Genomic DNA, 16,282 nt, shown 5'->3' on the forward strand with positions numbered 1-16,282 from the left:
TGTCTAGATTTAAGAGGATTAATCATTTAGATGGTCTAATCAAGATATTCTTAAGTGAACTAGCAATTTCTTATACTGCATGTCTGATGGATCTGAGCTAAGGGGACAACAGCTTTCCCCACCATTGCTTTTTTACCATTTGTGCAAATAAATGTCAACACAGTGAAAAAGGAAAGTAATATCTCAGTATTATCACAAAGACAATTTTAACCCCCTGCAAGTGTCCTAGGAACATCCGTGGGCTGCAAGCTAAGCAGTGAGAATTGCCAGCTTGAGGAGGTTTTAGAATAGGTAAAATTTGAGAATAAAATGTGACAGCTGTCATATTCTGGGATCCAATATCTTCATTTGATTTCTTGATTTTTTTCCTTTAGTAAAATAGTCTGCAAGCAAGAATCATTTTCTTGTTCCTTTCAAATATGTCGCTCTTTTATTGTTACAGTACCTAAGTGTATTAGCTAGCATGCCCTACATAGGGGCATGTAACAATAACATACTTCCTTTTCAGGCTGCTTAATATTGGAAATTCCTCAAGATTTTCGCCATTAAACTCCATACTCTTTGTTAGTTTGACGTGTACCCTTTTTAATGACGAATTCATCTATTAACAATTTTGACTAAAAATTTTTGGAGAATTGATATTAAATCACATTAAATGAATTTGGGACATCTCAGGGACTGGTCTTAGGCATTCTCGTTTCAATTGTAAATAGAGTAATCATAAGTATATTTTATACCATTGAATTGGATTTGTATTCCTAGAAAGACCCCCAATTACCTGTTCCTCCCTCATTCCATGTCATTTCCATGGAGCCCTCAATCATTGACCATAGGTGGCGAAAAGACAAAGGCTAGAAAACAAAATGGGTTAGTTGTATGTCCTGGAAGTGGGCATACAACTCAATGAAATTGAAATTGAATTCCCATGAAGGAATTCCTGGGATGGGAAGCAGGAGTGCTGGAGGAAGGGAGGTCTCTTGTGTTTGGCATTGCTGAGCTTGGAGAATGGTTACAATTTTGCTGCTTACAATTCTCTTCCTTTCCCCATAAAAGAAGGTACCGTCAACACATGGAGGGAAGCAGCATGAGAAGTAAAGGAAATGACACTGCAGGCAACTGTAGATACCTTGGTATCTGAAGCTTCATTTGTACCTGCCTCTCCTAAGGCCATAAATCAACAGGACTCTTAGAGGAACTCAGTTGGGCTTTTCAAAGGGCAGTCACAAAGCTGTTAACACACACTACTTGGTCAGTGCTATTATTTTTTTCTTAAGTTCTACTGAACTTCTCCTACATAGTGCCGTTATGTTAACATTCATATGGAAGAGCAATGTTCCATGTGAGAGTGGGTGAATGTTAATTTCAGCAGGGTAGGCTGGCTTTGTTAAAAAGAAAAAAAAAAGGAGAAATAGCATAGGTATTACCTATTGTTAAAGGGTTAAAAGAATTCTGAATTCTTATATGAAATTAAGCAGCTCAATTTTTTTTAGTTAGTATTAGACATTGAACCCCGCCAAGTGTTCTACCATTGACTATATCCCCATCCCTCAAATCCTTTATAAGATTTTTTAAATATTCTAATCTTTTTCATGATTATTGGTTCATCCAGGCTTTCAAACTTTTCTATTTAATTATTTGTTTGTCTGTTTGTTTGCTGGGTACCAGGGATTGAACCCAGAGGCAATTAACCACTCACCCACATCTCCAGCTCTTTTTAATATGTTATTAGAGACAGGGTTTTGCTAGTTGCTTAGGGCCTCACTAAGTTTCTGAAGCGGGGTTTGAATTCACCATCCTCCTGCCTCAACCTCCCAAGTCGCTGGGATTACACATGTGTGCCACTACACCTGGCTCAAACTTATCTTGACATTTTGATGATTCATATATTCTTAGAATATGATTACTTAAGTTCCTTGTATAAATTAGCCTGTGCTTTTATAAGTTTTTTAATATCCTCTATCTAGATATTTCATCTTTCTTGTTCCTAACAATATATTCTTCCTCTGGTTTCCTTGATTGGAAGAGCTAGTGACTTATACAGAAATTCTTGTTTGTTAATCATTAACTGCTTTCTTATTATTAAAAAAAAGTCCTAGAATGTTTTAATAATTCTGCTATTTTTTCTAATTCCTTAATTCTTACATAGTTATTAAATCCTTCCTCTTGTTTTGCTAAGTTTAATTTTTTGTTTTTCTCCAGTTTCTTTGAACTGCATGATTAATCCTTTCATCTGCATTTAACTCTCTCCCCTAAGAGTCATCCATCCTTGAATCCCTAGGCACCCCCCTATGACTTATTTCCACCAATATTACATCAATTCTTTTCCAACTTTTTCTTTGAAAACAGAAAGGCAATTCTTTCCACTGGAGTAGAAATTGTTTTCCTCACTAATTTTTCCTGAGGTTAGGCAGAAAGAGCATTTACTAATTATTTTCAGAAAGACATTCAACCAAGCACAAACCTCAACAGAAACATAGAGAGATCAAATAGACCACCTTGGATATAAACTCTGCACAGTTGGGAAAACAGATCTGAGTGATACACAAATAATTCTGTCAAAGCAGAAGTCAACTTGGGGCTTACGAGCAAAGAAGCCTCTTGCTAAAGCTAAACCCCTTGCTAAAATAGCTCACATCACCTCACTTTGGGCTCTGGGTTTAATCCTATGCAGTTTATTGAATTAAACTTCCATTAATCTCCCTTTAGCACCGAAATTGCCAAAATGTCTGAGCCTGTTAATGGAAAAAATTACACAAACACATCACAAAGAAAACCAAGGACCTGTCCAAGGGCAAATTGTTTTCATAAGAATTTAATGTAAAGCAGTTTGACTATTTCTGAGAGGCACCAAAAGGCCAAAAAAAAAATGGCTTATGGTTTTAGCTACTAAAAGAGAATATTTATAATAGCTATGATTTTTCCAATGAAATCCTGTAGGTTATAGGTCTCTAATATAAACTTATGGTCCTTTGCAAGTTCCAGGAGGAAAAAAGCAGAAAGTCTTTCAAAGTGTTATACTATCAGCCATGCCCTGAAATAATTTTTGTCAAAAACAGAAAAAGAGTTTTTCATTGGTTGAGCTAGGGTTGCTACATCTTACCAGGCAGGAGGAGGAATAGTATATTCAAATAATTTCCAAGGAACTATTTTTAGGCTATTGTATTATTAATGCAAGGATTAAAATGTCCCCAAAAGGCCTCTGACAAGATAGACCATAACTGCTCCAAAAGGGCTATTATAGTCTAGTCTGTTGGTAATTCAGACTTTGCCAGTGCCTGGGCCCTAAGGATGAGCCGGCAAGAGAAAAGAACCATGACTGAATTGGATTTCTTTTGTCATTGCATGGGTAGGAGTTGTTAATCTGTTTTCGCTTTCTGCTTTGAATAAAGGAGAGGAAATTATTCTCCTCTGGAAAAATTTCTACCCACCATCTTAACTCCCCTGTGATTGTAGTTGAACGGAAAACTTTACCCTCCCTTTCACAAAGAGAGACTACTGTCTCCTATTCTGGGGTATTGAACAGTTGCCGTCTGCTGTGCCAGGAGAGAGGACTGCAATTTGGGAAATAACTGAAGTTATCTCTCTAGAAATGGAGAGTAGAACTTATGTGGAGCTAAGTCATTCAGCAAGGACCAGATGAACTTTATAAAATTGTACCCAGCCCTCATTGACTAACAGTAGAATCTTAAAACCTTCCAGCCAAGGGTGGGTCTTGGCAATACTTTCATGGTGTGTTTCCATAGTTCACTTGATTCTCACAGTTACTTTCCCAATATAGATATTAGAAATCAGTACTCCCAAAGTTAACTGAATTTCTCAGAGTCACTCTGTTTCTATTAGTGGTGAATACAGCACTAGCCCTATAGACATCAAAGCAAATGCTCCTTTTCAACGGCACCCAAATGGCAGAGCCACACAGATGAAGGGTGATGAAGAAAGCACACCACTAGTGCAGTCTTTTCTAAATTAGCATAAAGAAGACACACCTTCACCTTGATCTCCTCCTTTATCTGTCCTTCAAATCCATTTAATCTTTTCCCAGCCTGAGCTGCTATTGTTTCCATCTAGCAGGACACCACAGCAAAACATACTTTAATCTTTTTTTTTCCCCCTAGTTTAAGTTCCTTGTTGAAATCTGAGTCCATTTGAAGAATAAGAGCTTATGCTAGGCATTGTTCTATGCACTTTATGTGCATGTAATCTATTTTAATTTCCCCAACAGCTCTATGTGATAAGGTACTATTATTATCCATACTTTAAAGGTTAGGAAACCAAGGCAAAAAGGTTAAGCGACTTATGAAGGTCACAAGGAGGGAAAGAAGTAAAACTGAGATTTGAACTTTGATCAGATCTAAGGACTTCCTCTATTCATTTATGGTTCAGTCTATCTAATTGGTTCAGTTTTGGAGGCTATGGGGGATACTTAGGAATAAAAGAAGGAAGGGAGAAAAGGAAAGATAAGAAGTTAGAGAAGAAAGACAAGGTAAGTAGAGACCAGAGGAATAGCATTGCTTAATCCACTTGTTTATGAAGCACTATTATGGAGTTTGAAAAATAATCTGAAGGCTACTTTTATCTATTACTTGAACATAATCAGTCTTTTTCACTTCTGTAGTCTATGTCTAGTCTTCAAATATTAAAAGCAGGATTCAATCTACCTGAAATGCCATCAACCAGGTATGTTGACAGAGGCCTGGAATCTCAGTAACTTGGGAGGCTGAGGTAGGAGGGACATGCTTCAGAAACTGAGGGAGACCCTATCTCTAAAAAAATATAAAAGGCCTAGGGAGGTAGCTCAGTGGTAAAGTGCCCCTGGGTTCAGTATTTACTACAAAAAAAACTAAAACAAAAAATATCATCAAATAGCTATTATCTAAAAGTTAGAAGAGATAGGAGAACTAAACTTCCTTCTAAGGAGAAAAAAGAGCTGTTGCTTTTTTTTGAAAAAAAATTATGGAGTTATTTTGTGTAAGTGATAATACAAGAAATTAATTACCACCATCTATTAAAACAATGAACCTAATGATGGGGGAGATACAGGGTGTATTTTGAAAGCTTAGCAGCTGAAAACATACCAAGATAATACTTCCTGCTTCAGAGAAGACCACAACCTTATAGTTTGTGTTTAGTTAGCTGCACAAAGTACATCTCAATCCATTATGCCCTATTGTCAGAGCAAGGGCAAGAGCACAATGATACCATCTAGAAGGCAGGGTTGGAAGTCCAAGCATTAAGAAGATCAGCACAGCCGGGCCTAGTGGTACATGCCCATAACATCAGTGACTCCAAAGGCTGAGGCAAGAAGACTGCAATTGGGGGACCACACTGGGCAACTTAGCAAGACCCTTTCTCAAAATAAAATTTGGAGGAATAAAAGAGATGGGAGGCTTGGGAAATAACTCAGTGGTAGAGCATTTGCCTAGCATGCGTGAGGCCTTGAGTTCAACCTGCAATAAAAAAGGAAAGGAAAGGAAAGTGTCAGCATAAATGCTATAAGTTATACACAACAGGTCATGATCTAAAGCATTTAGCCTGAGGAAAGAATCAGTCAGCTACTAGATCACCCAGGTATAACTTAGATGCCAGTTCAATACCTAGACCTCAAGATGTTTCTACATTGCCAATGACTTTCTTCCTACGGACCTTCTGTCTTCAAGTTTCCTTTTATTATAAATTCATCACTCCTATTAATATGTGTGCCCTCCCACTTAGCTCTGAACCCAATCTAGACAACTGCCTTAATTCTTGTACACGTACACACACACACACACACACACACACACACACACACACACACACACACCAGACTGAAAAGCACTGTAACAACACACATTACTGAAGTCTTGGAGAAACAGAAGGATTTACTTAGCTATCAGGGGCTGGGCATTTTAGCTCAATGGTAGTGTACTTCCCCAGCACGTGGAAAGTCCTGAGTTCAATCCCCAGCTTCACCAAAAATAACTTAAAGTTTATAAAGCTCTTCAGCCAACCTACCATGTTGTTCAATCACCCTCCTTAGACTCCTAAGCCCCTCAAAAAAATTCTCCCTGTCCTCAAAATTCCTGTTTAACTTCCATAAGTAGTAGGTGGGCAATTCTATTGTTTCCTTGATTCATTTGGATTTGTACTGTAAGGGACTCAACTTACAGATTCCAAAATGAGTATTAGTAGGGCAGTGATTAACAGGGTATTTTCAAAGAAATTACAGCTCCCCATCTAGAATTACAACCATCCGTGTAATTTTTACTATTATTATCAATATTTTCATTTATCTAGCTCTGATTTTTTTCCTACCTTATGCCAAATCATCTTCCCTCTGACCTCCAAATGTCAAAAAGACACCAGAGTTCAGTATTCTGACTACATCAATTTTCTATAGTGTGTGTGTGTGTGTGTGTGTGTGTGTGTATACACACATACTATATTCCTATACAATCTTATCAGGATCTTTTTGTGTGTGTAGTGTTGGGGATTGAACCTTGTGCACACAAGGCACACACTCTACCAACTGAGCTATATTTCCAGCCCAAGCCTCAGGATCCTAAATGACAAACGTGCTATTGACTTCCAAGTTTTATATACCTAGCCTTTGTCTCTGCCCACGCCACAGACTCAGATATCCAGTTGTATTCTCTTCATCTCCCCTGAATTTCAAATCACCATATAAAATACTCAGCAAATCCAAAACAGTATGCTTGAGTGTGTTCCCCAAACCTATTTTTCCTCCAATGTTGTTTAACCCAGCAACAGAAACATCATTCAGTTAGTTGTCCGTGCTAAAGAGTGAAAGTCACATTTGATTCCTCACTTTTCTCCCAAACTTTATCCAACCTCCAGCAAATCCAGACAATTCTACCACCAACATGCATGTAAATCTGACCAGTCACTGCTTCCACCACGGAATGAATCACCATTATCTCTCTCCTGGACACTGCAATAGCATCTTGTTCTTGCACTCTTTCTTCTGCAACCTAATCTCCACTCAGATGGTAAAATAATTCTTTATATATATCCCTCCTCCTCAAAACTGCCAATGATATCCCTGTAATGAAATAATATTGAAAACCCTTACAATCTTTCCAAGGCCATGCCCTGGCTTCTATATACCCTTAAGATACATTCTTGCATAATTCTCTATAGTTTTCCCAAATTTCCACATGTTTTGCATATGGGGCAGTAACTACATTTTGTTATAGATGTCCCCTTTTTGTGGGGGGAGGATGATGTACCAGGGATTGAACTCAGGGGCACTCGACCACTAAGCCACACCCCCAGCCCTATTTTGTATTTTAATTAGAGACAGGGTCTCATTGAGTTGCTTAGCACCTGCTTTTGCTGAGGCTCGCTTTGAACTCAAGATCCTCCTCTCTCAGCCTCCAGAGCCGCTGAGACTACAGGTGTGCACCACCATACCCAGCTATAGATTTTCCTTTTAAGATATCTGTATAATACCTGTATAACAAAAAAAATCTTTAAAAATAGTGGATATATTCTGCTTTACAAAGAGTAGCTACACTTCCTTACCAACATAAAAGATTCTGGTTCCTTATGCACAGGATTCCTCTCTTATACCACTACCCAGCAGATGTTACCTTACCTTTTTACTATTGCCCCACAGGAATTGGAATCTGGGTAACTAGCACAAAAGTTTTATATATTGCTTTATGCTACTGCTCTAAATAATAATTGTCCTTTGTCTCTGACCCAGGAGTATTATATTTTCAATTAGCATCCATGAAGCTGTTGCAAAATAACTGGTTATCTTTCAAGTAAAGTCTCTGACATAGTTCTTAAATTTCATTTCCTAGAATTCTCTCAATTACTCATTGACCTTCTAGCCACATTGAGCAACTTGTGATTCTAACTTATGGTCTTATGTTTGGTATACATTAGTTTCTTCCTCCCATTTATTTAAAAGACTTGAACCATTTCTTCAGAGTTTTTGCTCAATTGTCACCTGCCCAGAGAAGGCTTCCCCAACTCATCTCCAATATAACTCTTACTTTGTATCCCTTGGCCTGCTTTACTATTCTCCTAAGGACTAATTGTGTAATCAATGCATTTGATTATTTCTTTATTGCCTATCTTCTCCACTGATATGATTTACTATAAGGGTGGGGATGTAGTTTGCCGTATCTATCCCTACATATCCATGCCAAAAAAAAAAAAAAAAGTCCTGAAGATGTAATTTGTTTTCACCAAATATTTCTTATCAGACCCAAATGTCCTTCAGAATACAAATTCTTAAAGTATAAGGGATATTGAACCATATCAGTAAAAATAACAGTGTAAATAAATCCAGAAGTCTGCCCCTCTATAAAAGCAGCAACAACAAAAGACAAAAACTGTAAGAATACAACTGTATTAGAACTCTAAAAAGTAACAAAAAGGTTGCATTACCCAAATAATACTTATTTAGAAAAACAGCTGAGTCCCAAAAAAAGATTGAAATTGGTGTTTAACTCACACTCTCTACTTTCCCCATCCCTTGCTCAGTAGTGTCCTTGAAAATAACAGACATGTTCACAGTGTCAGAAGAAACATAGTGGACTTAAGAATTTCCTTAAGTTGATCTTTCTGGTGGATGCCTGGAAGACCAGCCTCACAAGCTTGCCTTTATCTTAGAACTTGCCTAGTGAGAGAGTTCTTACTCAAAAAGCATCTATCAAATCATTGGCAAGTGAATTTTTTAGTTTCTATTACATGAGGGAATGGATGTTAGTTGATGAAAATAATAAACCAAAACCCCTAGAAGAAAAACCTAGAAAAATGCTTTGGGATATAAGGGCTTTGATATATTCCTAGAAGTCAAGAAAGCCATGTTCATGATCAGGGAAATATATATGCTCAGAAAAAGATCTAATAAGGCCCTAAGTTCTCACCTCAGGCTTACCTGGAAGTTCTATGAAAGCAAAAAGTAAATGGTTCATATAAAAAGTATTGGATGCAACAAAAGCAGTACCCACAGGAAAAATTATAACCATGCTGAATGAAACCATGAACGGAAATCTGAAACTAATAATTTTACCATCTACCTAAAACAACTACCTAAACATAAACAAGAAGAAAGAAAATAATAAGATTATACCATATATAAGTGAAATAGAAATAGGAAATAAGAAAAAAAATTAACAAAACCAAAAGTTTATTGTATGAAAATATCAACAAAATATTGGTCAGCTGAGGCAGAAAAAAAGAAAGAAAACTCAAAGTATTAGAATTAAAGTGGGTATATTAACTCTGAATCTTCAGAAAAAAAAAAAAGAGACCCGCTAAGAATAATTATATTTCTACAAATTGGATAAGTTATCCAATGTATTGATAAATTCCTAGAAACAGAAGAAATAGGAAATGTGAACACATTGATAACAAGAAACTGAGCCAGAAATGAAAAAAATTCAACAAAGAAAGGCCAGAAGACACCAATCCTACTCAAATACTGTCAAAATAAAGAAGAGGATGGAGCACCATTTACCTCATTCTATGAGGTATCATCCTGATATGAAAGCCAAATAAACATACCACAAGAAGAATACTGATAATATCCCTTATAAATATCAATGCAAATATCCTCAACAGAGTATCAGAAACAAAATCTATAAGCCTCTTTAAATAATTACACACTACAACTCAGTAGAGTTTATCCCAGGAATGCAAGGTTTGACAGAGGGAAAAAAAATAGTCAATGTAATAATAATAAACGGGAAAGAGTCACATGATCATCTCAGTAGATGCAGAATAATAATTTGAGAAAATCTAATCATAATTTGTGATTGAAAATACTCAGCCAACTAGGAATAGAAAGGAACTTTCTCAACCTGATAAAGGTCAACTAAAAATTCACAGCTAATAATTTCACATCAAAAGTGAAAAAATGGAAGTTGTTTCCCTAAGATAAAGAACAAGACAAGGAAGTTCATTCTCTTCACTTCTATTTAAAATGTCTTAGGAAGTTCACTCTCTTCATTTTTATTTAAAAATGTCCTATAATTAGAGCAATTAGAAAAAGAATAAAAGGCATTCAGATTGAAAAGAAATAAAACTATCTCTATTTGCAAATGTCATTGTTATATTTGGAAAAACTAGAGACATTAAAAAAAACAGAGAACAAAGAAACACAACTATTAGAGTTAATAAACAAGTTCAGCAAAGTTTTAGGGTACAAGGTTAATATGCAAAAATCAGTTTGTTTTATACATGAGCATTGAACAACCTAAAGTTAAAATTAAGAAAATAACTCCATTTAGACTAGCATGAAAATATAAAATAAAATACTGAGGAATAAATTTAACCTAGGAAATGCAAGACCTGTACATTGAAAACTATGAAACATTGATGAAAAAAATTTAAGACTTACATAAATGGAAAGGCATCCTTCATTCATACAGTGAACAACTTATCATTGTTAAGGTGTCAATGATCACAAATTGTTCTAGATTCAACACAATCTCTATCAAAATTCCATTTGTGTTTTTGCAAAAATAAAAGCCAATTATGAAATTCATGTGGAAACCTAAGACACTAAGCAGTACAAACAGTATTGAAAAAGAACAAAGTGAGAAGACACAATCTCCTATTCTAAGACTAACAACAAAAGTATAATAACCAAGACAATGTGGCACTGGCATAAGATAGACATGTAGATCAATGCTGTAAAATTGAGAGTTCAAAGGTATACCTTCACATTTATGTTGAATTGATTTTGGTCAGGAGTATCAAGGTCATCCCATAGAAAAATAATAGTCTTTTCAACACATGTTGCTGGAACAATTGGAGAGCCACATCAAAAGAATGAAGTTGGACTCCAACTCATGGTATATTAAAAAATTACTTAAAATGAGTAAAGACATAAAAATGAAACTAAAACTATATAGCTCTAGAAGGCTATGTCTGTGTAAATCTTTATAACCTCAGATTAGGCAACAGTCCAAAATTTGGCACCAAAGCACAAGTAACCAATGAAAAACCTGGATAAATTTGATAGCATCAAAACTTAAAACACAAAACTGAAAAAAAACCCACTTTTTTATATAAAAATATCAAAAGTCATTATCAAGAAAATGAAAAGATAACTTATGGTATGAAAGAAAATATTTGCAAATCATATATTTGATATCTCACAACTCAACAACAAAATGACACAAGAAAAAGACAAAAAAAAATCCAATTAAAATTTAGGTGGCCAGGCATGGTGGTACATGCCCATAATCCCAGCAGCTCTAGAGGCTGAAACAGGAGGATAGTGAGTTCAAAGCCAGCCTCAGCAAAATTGAAATGCTAAGCAATTCAGTGAGACTCTGTCTCTAAATAAAATACAAGACAGGGTTGGGGATGTGGCTCAGTGGTTGAGTGCCCCTGAGTTCAATCCCCAGTACTCCAAAAAAAAAAAAAAAACAAAACAAAAAAACAGTAAGTGAATCATTTAAATAAACATTTTTCCAAACATATCCGAATGGCCAATAAGCACAGGCAAACATTTTGAGTATCATTGGGGTAAGGGGGATGAAAATCAATATCACAATGCCATACCACTTTTTACCTACTAAATGGCTATGATTATTTTTTAAAATCAGAAAATAGAAGGTATTAATAAGGATATAAGATTGAGACTCTAGCCGGGCACAGTGGTGCATGCCTACAATCCCAGAGGCTCAGGATCCTGAGGCAGTAGGATTGCAAGTTCAGAGCTAGCCTTAGCAACTTAGCGAGGCCCTGAGCAGTTTAGAGAGATTCTGTCTCTAAATAAAAAATTTTAAAAAGGGCTGGGGATGTGGTTCAGTGGTTAGGAACCCTTGGGTTCAATCCCTGGTACCAAAAAAATAATAATAATAATAATTGAGATTGTATTATATTACTTGTGGAAAGGCAAACTGATACAGACACTGTGGAGAACCATTTGTCATTTCTTCACAAAATGAGTAATATGTGGTATAGTATACAATGCACAGTATGCAGCTAAAAAAGATCCAGAGTCACTTTGGAAAACATTTTGTCAGTTTCTTACAAATCTAAACATATTCCTACCATATGATACAGCAGTCACATTCCTGATATTCACCCAAAGACACGAGAAAATTTATGTCTGCATCAAAACCTGCATGCCAATGTTTCTAGGAGATTTAATCACCACCAAAACTTTGAAGCAATCAAAATGTCCTTCAATGGGTGAATAATGAATGTTATGGTACATGCAGGTTATGGAATATTATTAATTGCTGAAATAAGCCATCATGGGATTAAAAGACTTGGAGGAAATGGAAATGCATAGTATACAGTAAAAGAAGCCACTCTGAAAATGCTACATGCTGTATGATTCCAAATTTATGACACTCTGGAAAAGTTAAAACTATGGAAATAGTAAAAATCAGTGATTTCCAGGAATAAGGTGGGAGAGAGGCATCAACAGTGATGGGGTTCGAGAGATGCTATCCCCAAAAATATGGCACTTAAACATCCAAGAAAAGAACAGGAGTCAGAATATCATTGTCACCTTCTCCCTCCCCTTCTTTCAGGAAGTGGATCATAAGATCTTGGTGTGAGAGATGCCCTCCGTATTCCTGTAGGAAAGGAACAGTCCTGTCTCTTAAGATGAATTGATCAGAGTAAATCTGAACAAAAAGTCTTGCTAAGTTCTTCCAGTTTACTCCCAATACTTCTCACCCTTTTTGCTCTATGATATTTCCCCACAGCCATCCACTTCTTATCAAGTCTAGCATGTAATATACAGATTTAATCATTTCTTTAGATAATTTCCTTATGAAGACTTTTATGTACAAAAGCTAAATAAATATTGCATGCATTTCTTTGTTAACTTGTCTTTTGATAGATAGAGCTAGGATATCTAGCTAGATATCTATTAAGTATTTAGATAGATATCTACTAGGATAGGTAGAAAAACTTTTTTTTTTTCGTGCCCATACTTTCACTAGCTCAATATGTGGTGTGTGATGTCCCACTCATTCCAGAGCCTGTAGATGTAATCTTGGGGAAAATGACCAAATAAAGAAAAAAGAAGAATTCTCACCAGTCAGTTCTCCCAGATCTCTGGCTGGTGTGCCTGATTGAGAGAAGGTAAAAACTTTTCCTTGCCACTTTTATTTTTCTAAATTCACGTTAACAGGAGTAACCAAATTCAGGTTTTCAAATTGGTTTGGGTGTAATTAAATTTGTGTGATTTTCTTTTGTTAGCCTGACTTTTGTTATAAGGACCTCAGATACAAATTTAGGGTGTTGGAGGAAAAAAAATAGTTTTCTTGCTCTACAATGGTTAGAGTATAAAGGATTTTTAGGGCAACAAAACTACTCTGTATGATTCTATAACTGTAGACACATGTAATCATACATATTTCTAAACTCACAAAATGCACAACACCAAAAGCACACCCTAATGTAAACTAAGGCCTTTGAATGTTTATGTTGTATCAATGTAAGTTCACCAATTATAACCAATGTGTGACTTTGTGAGAAATATTGACAATGGGGATGTACATATGTATTGGGAGTATATGGGAAATTTCTGTAACCTCTTTTCAATTTTGCTGTGAGCCTAAAACTGCTCTGAAAAACTAATATCTATTTCTTAAAAAGTTAATAAAATATTGATATATGCTATAACATGAATTAACCTTGAAAGTGTTCTGCTCAGTGCAAGAAGACATACAAAGAGTCAGGCATCATATGATTCCATCTATACAAAGTATCCAGAACAGACAAATCTATAGAGATAGTCAGAATAGATTCTGGGAAAAAATGGAGATTTATGGGAAGATAACTGGGATATATGGACTTTCTTTTAGAGATTCTATTAATGTTTTAGAATTAAATTGTGGTGATAATTTAACAACGTTTTGAGTAGAGCACAAACTACTCCACTATATGTTTATAATGTTTTAAATTGCAAATTTTATGTCAATAAGATTTTTTAAAGGATAAGACATATCATTGCATTTTTTTTCACATAGTGCTTGGCATAGAGAATGTACTCAAGTATAAATAAATTGACAAATGAGCCAAAGATGTCAGATCCAAAAAAAAAAAAAAAAAAAAGAATTATTTAGATTGGGTTGTGTAGACATTGAAGTTCTACATGCCAAAGTGAAGTCCTGGGAAACCAGACAGGAAGAACACAGTGGTGTGCTACTGGGTGTTTCACTGCCAATACCCTTGGTTGGGGAAAGGGAAATCCTGATTTATAGACTGACAACTTGCTGATGTTCAGCCACCTGACATCATCTCACAAATGTCTCTAGATTCCATCAAGCCTGAATGGGAACCTGTTGCCTCAGACCAGAAGGATATTGAGTGGAGAAGAGATGTGCACAATATCAGCTACTGACAGCTGGTACAACCAGCTCCTACACATCCCTGGAAAAATGCAAAGTCAGTGAGTTGAAAGAGAAGCTCTGGCAAGCAGTGTTTGGTGAACCTGTATCCTGGGGCAGAGGTGCTTTGCTGCCTGCCCAGGTGTAAATTATAATGAGAAAAACATCAGACTCCAACAGGAACCTGCTCTTCCTGATTAAGATGCTAGGGTTTCCTCACAAAGAGGGCATTTGAGAAAAAGAACAGCAACTGCCTTTGGTCACTGCTGTCCTGATCCTCATAGGCACCTGCTGTCTGACACCTACAGATACATCACAGAAAGTCAATACAAATTAGAGCTCTGCTTTTGGAAGCAGAAATTCACTTATATGAACACTGTGAAGGCAGCTCTGGTCTCAAGGCACAACTGAATTTCTCTGTTGTGTTTCCTAAGTTAATTTCATACTACCTGGCCTGAGTCAGAGGATCTGGGCTGCCTGTTTTACACCTGTTTATTTACAGCTCCAGGTGGTAAGGCTTCCAGATTGCCATCTAAAAGTAATTTAGGAAAAGTAGTTTAAATTTCCATGTGACATGTTTTGAATGTATTATCAGGGAAAGTATTCATTTTAAATCTCACAAATGTCTCCAGAATCTATCAAACTTGAATGGGGACTTGTTGTCTCAGACCAGAAGGATAATGAGTTTATTCTAGAACCACTGATTGGATCAGTGGTTTCAGATGAATCAGTCTGAGCCATATATTTGCAAATCTAAGAGTAATAGTGATTTGTCACTAGGGAAAAGGCAAGATGTCAATAATAAATGCCCTCATGGCCATCAAACAACACCAACAAAAACAAATGGGGACACCAGGAGAGGTGGTGCATGCCTGTAATCCCAGTGAATCATGAGGCTGAAAGGGAAGAATTAAAAATTTCAGGTCAGACTCTGCAACTTAAAAAGACCCTGTCTCAAAATTTTAAAGAGTGCTGGGGATATAGCTCAGTGGGAAAGCACCCCTGAGTCCAATCCCCAGTACCTGGGAAAAAAAAATGGGTGAAAATTTTCCTAGACATTTGTATTATGAATTCATGCTTCTGGTGAATTGCACAATAAAGCTCTAACCCAACACAGAAAGGAAGGTAAAAACAAAAACTAAGCTTCTTGCATATCATCAGATAATGATCACATCATGATTTATTTTTTATAAGACCGCAAACACTGTAGGTTCTAAATGCAGCAAAACTCTTCCTTAGTTATTAATGAACTAAACAAACTTGACAATGGGATAAAACATGAAGAAGGACAATGATAAGCCTGAAGAGATGTTAATTAATGGTGTGTCTTCCTTAGGATATATTGCTTTTCTGCGTTAGCATCTTAAATAATTGAACAACCTCTTGAGGCAGTCTTTGGAGACTGTTAACAGCAACAGTGTTTAAAACAATTAGAATGAGCAGTTCTAGTCACTGGAATGGTGTTAATATAGACTTTGAAGCTATGGATTAATAGTGTTTCAAGTAGGTGAACAGAGCATCAACTGTAGGAATAGAACTTTTGACCCAAACATACAGAAAGGCAATCATGCTTATTTATTTTCTTTTTAATTTGTTTTTTATTCTAATTGGTTATACATGACAGCAGAATGCTTTACAATTCATATTACACATATAGAGCACAATTTTTTATATCTCTGAATACAAAGTATATTCACAGCATTCATGTCTTCATACATGTGCTTAGGGTAGTGATATCCATCTCATTCCACCATCTTATTTAGAATTATTTAGTACTATGTTACACAAAGCAAGACTTGACCCAAACCAGGATTTTTCAGTCTGTGCCCCACCTCCAGTTGTTATTCCTCAATATATATTCTCTGATTAAATTGGTTTAGAAAATATTCCATGTTATAATTTCTTTGTAGAGATGGAGCACATTAAAGCACTGAGAAATTTTGTGGCATTAAAAAGCACAA

This window comes from Ictidomys tridecemlineatus, chromosome 1 (assembly GCF_052094955.1).
Source record: "Ictidomys tridecemlineatus isolate mIctTri1 chromosome 1, mIctTri1.hap1, whole genome shotgun sequence".
Lineage (NCBI taxonomy): Eukaryota > Metazoa > Chordata > Mammalia > Rodentia > Sciuridae > Ictidomys > Ictidomys tridecemlineatus.